At 40.4% G+C, this 7,510-nt stretch overlaps 1 long non-coding RNA gene across 1 annotated transcript; it reads right to left on the minus strand.

Moving 5' to 3' along the window:
• Nucleotides 1–2,913: 2,913 nt before the first annotated feature.
• On the minus strand, nt 2,914–3,904 carry LOC142728720 (uncharacterized). The gene is made up of 2 exons (XR_012877735.1): nt 3,181–3,904; nt 2,914–3,068 (listed from the first exon to the last, which is right to left on the minus strand). It is a non-coding gene; the product is annotated as an uncharacterized LOC142728720 (long non-coding RNA).
• Between the last annotated feature and the right edge of the window lie 3,606 nt (nt 3,905–7,510).

The raw sequence follows: 7,510 nt of genomic DNA on the forward strand, positions 1-7,510 counted from the left end.
AGCTTAATAAAATCTGTAAAAATGTAATAAAATTAGCAAAAATACAAAATGAAAGGCAGGTGGCCAAGGATAGTAAAACAAATCCCAAAAAATTCTTCAAGTATATAAATGCTAAAAAGCCAAGGTCTGAACATGTAGGACCCCTAGATAGTGGTAATGGGGAGTTGGTCACAGGGGATCAAGAGAAGGCAGAGTTACTAAATGGGTTCTTTAGCTCTGTATATACAACCGAAGAAAGAGCAGCTGATGTAGCCGGTGCCAGTGCTGTTAATATATCAGTTGATATATTGAATTGGATGAATGTAGATATGGTCCAAGCTAAATAAAATAAAATAAATGTGCACAAGGCCCCGGGACCACATGGGTTACACCCTAGACTTCTTAAAGAGCTTAGTTCAGTTATTTCTGTCCTCCTTTTCATAATATTCAGAGAATCTCTAGTGACTGGAATAGTGCCAAGGGACTGGCGTAGGGAAAATGTGGTGCCTATTTTCAAAAAGGACTCTAGGTCTTCCCCGGGTAATTATAGACCAGTAAGCTTAACATCCATCGTGGGGAAAATGTTTGAGGGGCTATTGAGGGACTATATACAGGATTATGTGACAAAAAATAGTATTATAAGTGACAGCCAGCACAGGGGCCGCTGTGGATTTAGTGTTTTTGGACTTTGCAAAGGCATTTGACACTGTCCCCCATAGACGCCTAATGGGTAAATTAAGGACTATAGGTTTAGAAAATATAGTTTGTAATTGGATTGAGAATTGGCTCAAGGACCGTATCCAGAGAGTTGTGGTCAATGATTCCTACTCTGAATGGTCCCCGGTTATAAGTGGTGTACCCCAGGGTTCTGTGCTGGGACCACTATTATTCAACTTATTTATTAATGATATAGAGGATGGGATTAATAGCACTATTTCTATTTTTGCAGATGACACCAAGCTATGTAATATAGTTCAGTCTATGGAAGATGTTCATGAATTGCAAGCGGATTTAAACAAACTAAGTGTTTGGGCGTCCACTTGGCAGATGAAGTTTAATGTAGATAAATGTAAAGTTATGCATCTGGGTACGAACAACCTTCATGCATCATATGTCCTAGGGGAGCTACACTGGGGGAGTCACTTGTTGAGAAGGATCTGGGTGTACTTGTAAATCATAAACTAAATAACAGCATGCAGTGTCAATCAGCTGCTTCAAAGGCCAGCAGGATATTGTCGTGTATTAAAAGAAGCATGGACTCGCGGGACAGGGATGTAATATTACCACTTTACAAAGCATTAGTGAGGCCTCATCTAGAATATGCAGTTCAGTTCTGGGCTCCAGTTCATAGAAAGGATGCCCTGGAGTTGGAAAAAATACAAAGAAGAGCAACGAAGCTAATTAGGGGCATGGAGAATTTAAGTTATGAGGAAAGATTAAAAGAATTAAACCTATTTAGCCTTGAAAAAAGACGACTAAGGGGGGACATGATTAATTTATATAAATATATTAATGGCACATACAAAAAATATGGTGAAATCCTGTTCCATGTAAAACCCCCTCAAAAAACAAGGGGGCACTCCCTCCGTCTGGAGAAAAAAAGGTTCAACCTGCAGAGGCGACAAGCCTTCTTTACTGTGAGAACTGTGAATCTATGGAATAGCCTACCGCAGGAGCTGGTCACTGCAGGGACATTAGATGGCTTTAAAAAATGGTTAGATAATTTCCTAGAACAAAAAAGTATTAGCTCCTATGTGTAGAAATGTTTTCCTTCCCTTTTCCCGTCCCTTGGTTGAACTTGATGGACATGTGTCTTTTTTCAGCCGTACAAACTATGTAACTATGTAACTATGACATGTGTCACTTTATGTGGTAATAACTTTGGAATGCCTTTATTTATCCAAGTGATTCTGAGACTGTTTTCTGGTGACACATTGAACTTTATGTTAGTGGTAAAATTTGGTTGATACATTCAGTGAAAAAACAGAAAAAATTACATAAAATGTGGTGTAAGGCAGATGGTTATACCACACAAAATAGTTATTAATTAACAATTTGTTTTTTTAAATAAAGGACTTAATATTGAAAAAAGGTTTTTTTTACAACTGTTTTTTTTTTTTGTCTCACTAGGTGACTTGAAGTCAGGAATCCCTGATCGCTATTCTAATACACTGCACTACATGCGTAGTGCAGTGTAAAAGTGCTGTCAGTTACTCACTGACAGCAAACCTAAGGCAGGACAAACTAGGCTTCCGTAGATGACAAACCCGGAGGCCATTGTTAGGCCTCCTGTTGCCATAACATGATGGAATAGAACGTCAAGGAGCAGGAAGGGGTTAAAGGATCTGCTAACGTCTTGGTGCCAGATACCACAGGACACTTTTAAAGATCTTCTGAAATCCATGTCCCAACGGGTCAGAGCTATTATGGCAGCACGAGGAGGACTACACAAGGCAGGTGGTTTTAATGTTATGCCTGGATGGTGTATATGTTAGTAATTAATTTCTATTCATTTGACACATTGATGGAAATTAGGGTATGTTCACACGCAAACTCAAAAATATCTGAAAATACAGAGCTGTTTTCAAGGTTTTCAGCGTTTTTTACGGCCGTTTTTGTTGCTGTTTTCAATATTGTCTAGGAAAAACGGCTCCAAAAGCGGCCCAAGAAGTGACTTGCACTTCTTTTGTGAACATACCCTAAAAAAAGAGTAACTTTTCTGTGCTTTTTATTTTTACAATATATATCAATCACCCTAAATATTGTAATCTTGGGGCCTACATTGCTCCTATGTAAACATGGGAACGCCACCATTCTCACCAGTTTTAAGGCATAATGTAAGTCTTAGGCCAAAACGTAGTAGTAGTCGAAACGCCAATCCAACCGAGATGGAATATGAAATATCCAAGATAGAAGGCAGTCCCAGGCATAAAATAAGATAAGATAACTTTATTAATCCCCGAAGGGAAATTCCAGTATCACATAAATGGATTCTGGGAAACGGCATCAGGGATCTTTTATTATTAGGTCTCTGTGCAGATTGAGATTCTGGCGTCCAAGGTGAAGATGATGAAGAAGACTAGGTGGTACTGTAGACAAAACAAAAAATAATCAGACCAGACGATAATCACTCAGCAATATACTGGTGCCGAAGCTCCAGCCATGATTTCACAAAAATACTATAGATGTCAGTGATCATACCTGTACTGCTGGTGTTTTTTCTGTACCACAGCTGTTGGTACTTATCTCCTCCTCTTTCTTTGAAAGGCATGGACGCGGCACAAGGGACAGCGTGGATTTGTCGGGATCCAATGTGCAATACAAGGCAGATGGAATATGTGAGAACATGGCAGAACGGTGACTTGCTCTCCAATCTCGTAGTCCTCTAGGCATATAGTGCAGGACTGGATGTCTTCGTTTTCAGTAAAGTTTCGAGATGCGAGTCTATCAATCTGCCTGCCTCTCCTGCCTCGCCGACGTTGTCTTCTCTGCACAGGTCTGCTGTCTGTGGTCTCTGTTGTCGACTGTTGGTTGGGAAGCAGCTGACTGGTGCTTGGTGTTGGCTCCACCAGCCTGTTAGATGTTTGCTGAGGAGATCTGCTTCCTTCTCTGGACGGCTGCAGGTTTGGTAGCGGCTCACTGGTGCTGGGGTCTTGTGTTGGTTCCTCCAGCCTTTCGGATCGCTCCTGAGTAGTTGATGGAGTAGACCCAGGCTGGGATTCTCCAGGAATTCTGAGCTCGGTCTCACTATTAATATGACGGCCACTTGTCGTTTCAGACTGTTCTATTGGCTCAGGTCGTAATGGGGACCGGCTTCTGTCCGCTCCGTCTTGCTGCAACCTACGGCGCGGTGGAACTTGACCACGTCTTCGTCTCCTGTCGGGGACATTGTCATGGTCTTCATCCTGCTCCACACTCTGACGCCTTCTATGTCCAGATCTTAATCTTCCATCAGCAATGCCTAGATGTGAAACAATGTGTATAACATATATTAATTATGTACAGAAAAAATGGGAAAAAAGATCAATACCAGACATTTCCTATGGACTCGTGTGGCCTTCTTTCTAGAGGAAAGCTCCCATGTTTTTCTAATCTTGGACAACCGTTTTGATACTATGAATACATACACAGGTGAGTCACATTATTATAACTACTACTAATATCCAGAGTAACCGGCGTGTGCAGCACGGACAGCAGTAGACGGGCTGGGAGTGACTCAATAAGGTGCTGGTCAGTGGTCTCATATGTGGAGCCTCGCTGACTCCATACATCCCACATTTACTGGAGGGTGCGTGGGGGAGGATCCATAAAGCGAACAACACGATTGACGTGGTCCCACAGATGCTCAATTGGGTTCAAGTCTGGAGAAATAGGGGGCCAGGGAAGTACTTGGAAGTCTTGGTCGTGCTCTTCCAACCACTGTCGGGCATTTATAGTCGTGTGACATGTCGCATTGTCTTGCTTTAAGATTCCGTTTGCTCCAGGGAAGACAATCAGCATGTATGGTGGATGTGATCTGTAACGATGGATTCATATCTAAATCGGTTCAGAGCCTTCCATATGGATGAGTGGCCCAGAGAATGCCATGGAAAAATACCCCAGACGCTGACGTCGCCACCAGCTTTTTCCAGCAATGGTTGTAAAGTCCATCCTTTCGATGAAGCAGAAAACGTGATTTATCGGAGAAGACAACCCTTTGCCAATCATCGGTGCTCTGAGACCAATACTGCCGTGCAAATTGATGCCATTTTCTCTGATGCACCTTTGTTACATAGGAGCAGTGACCATCCGTCGGGTTCGGAGCCCCATATGCAGTCGGGTTCGCTGAACTGTTGTATTAGACACACGTCTGGTAGCCAACGCTCACCTCTCAAATACAAGGCACGTGGTGCTCTGCAGTTTCCATGTCCGTTATTCCTAATGGTGCCATTTGTCCACTCACGATACACTGTCACCACAGCAGCACGCGAACAGTTCACATCTGCGCTGTTTGAGAAATACCGCCGCCCTTGGTCCGAAAGCCAATAATTATCCCTTTTTGCAACTGAAAAACGGTGCATTTTTTGGAAACTAGCCTAAATGTATCTGATATAACAAGTTCCACTTACCTTGATTTATCCGGGAACTTTCGTCTATTGCAAGCTGCAAGAGTTCTCGGTAACTCATTGTTCCTTGTAGCAGGCGGCTTGATGTTTAAATTCAGGAACAATGGAAAAACGGGATTCCTCAAATAAGAGGGAATCTACCACGATGTTCAGAAGTTGCACTGGTGTTTAAGTGCTCTGAACAGATGATGTAGTAGTCGCTTTGTAGCACAAATTCGCTCTTTGAAAAACCAAGTGAAGTTTCAGCATTAGCATCAACTCGAGATATGGCACTGATGTGACCGTGCTTGGGGCCCTTAGAACTTTACGCCATTGTGATGTCACTGCTATAGATGCCACACCCTCCATTGTTCTGATGACATCACTGCCTGCAGTGATGTCATAATGCTTACGGTATGTCATAAACGGTCCCCTGCTCTGCATTATACCAATCACTGCAGCAAAGCCTCCAAATAAATAAATAAATAAATATATATAAAAAAAATTGATATTTACATATTGCAGCTGAAAACCTCTAATATTTGTTTAGTAAATGTTTCTCTATAATTGTTTAGTAAATGTTGTAGCACACAATTCATCTAAGTAAAAGTCTTAGTAACAGATTACCACAATGGAGAGGTGGAAATGTAACGTTATTTTTCTAAAACTAGATGGTTCTGGAGTAAATAAGAATCCTTTATAACCTAAAGAGGTTGTCTGGTATAAGAAACCCATTGTAAATACCCTATTGGGGAATTCTAAGTTAAGAAAGGACAAGTCTCTTATTGATTTCACTGTGTAATGCTTAGTTTCTCCTGTGGTGGCGCTGCAGGGGAATTCAACACTTCTAAAGTTCCATCACAGATTAAATCTGATCGCTGGGGGTCACAATCAGCGACATTAAGCTGCACTATCTGGATGTACAAATTACACTGGATGAGGGCCGTATTGTGACAGACATTTACACCAAACCAACTGACTGAAAATAACTTTTTAATTTTAGCTTTCAACCCAAATCAGCACAAAAATAAAATTTCACAAAGCCAACTACATAGTGATAGAAAATGCCGCAGAACTTTGCATATAAATGAGACGGATATGTGAGAGGCAGATAGATAGGGCGTGCTCTAGCAAAGTAAAACATGAGCCCCCCATTACTTTATTTTTCTGATCTCAAATGCCAAGATACAATCCCGTTAGTAAGCCCTAAATATACACCTCCTGCAATGAGCCATAATACAATTGTGGGGATCAGACCTTAACCACTTCCTGCCACAGCCATTTAGAATTTTTTTATTTTTGTTCTTTCCTCCTCACCTTCCAAAAGCCACAACTTTTTTATTTTTCTGTTGATATATCCATATGAGGGCGTGATTTTTGCAGGACGAGTTGTAGTTTTTCATGGCACCATTTATTGTACTAATGAAATGGGAAACTGAAAGAACTTACTTTGTGGGGTGAAATAGGAAAAAAACAGATTTCTCCATTGTTTTTTGGGTTTAGTTTTTATGGAGATCACCGCACGGTTTTGTTTCGCCATTATCTGAGAGCCATACGTTTTGTTTTCTTTCCGTCGCTGCAGCAGTGTGAGGGCTTGTTTTTTTGTGGCACGAGCTGTAGTTTTTATTGGTTCATGAGACTTTTTGATCATCTTTTATTCCATTGTTTGTGGGAGATGAGATGACCAAAAAACAGTGATTCAGCCCTCAACATTTTTTGTTTGTTTTAATGCATTCACCATGTGGGTTAAATAATGTTATATTGTTATAGCTCTGACTTTTACGGACGTGGCAATACAAGTTATGTTAATTTACTTTTTTTACATTGCTTTTTTTTAAACTTTTAATATTTTAACTTTATATATATATATATATATATATATATATATATATATATATATATATATATATATATATATATATATATATATATAAGCTAGTAAAATAAAAGCAGCACCGTTCTTCCAGTGTGGGGTGCAAGTCCCTGTTCAGACACACGACCAGTGTCACAAATCCACAGAAAAAACCAATACACAGGTCAGCACTCCAAGGTAAAGTGTAAAATAAGGATCCTTTATTCACCACAAGCGCAACGTTTCAGCCCTGCTCAATGGGGCTTGAGAAAGGCCCCATTGAGCAGGGCTGAAACGTTGCGCTTGTGGTGAATAAAGGATCCTTATTTTACACTTTACCTTGGAGTGCTGACCTGTGTATTGGTTTTTTCTATATATATATATATATATATATATATATATATATATATATATATATATATATGTATATATAAACTTAATTTAACTGTATTTTACTTTCTTTACTTGCCCTCTAGGGGACTTAAACCAGCAATCATTGGATCGCTTGCAGGATATACTGCAATACTAATGTATTGCAGTATATCGTGTTCTTTACCTGCTCTTATTAAGCCTTGCCAGGGGTGCAAAGATGGCA

The sequence above is a fragment of the Rhinoderma darwinii genome, unplaced genomic scaffold (assembly GCF_050947455.1).
Source record: "Rhinoderma darwinii isolate aRhiDar2 unplaced genomic scaffold, aRhiDar2.hap1 Scaffold_683, whole genome shotgun sequence".
Classification (NCBI taxonomy): Eukaryota; Metazoa; Chordata; class Amphibia; order Anura; family Rhinodermatidae; genus Rhinoderma; species Rhinoderma darwinii.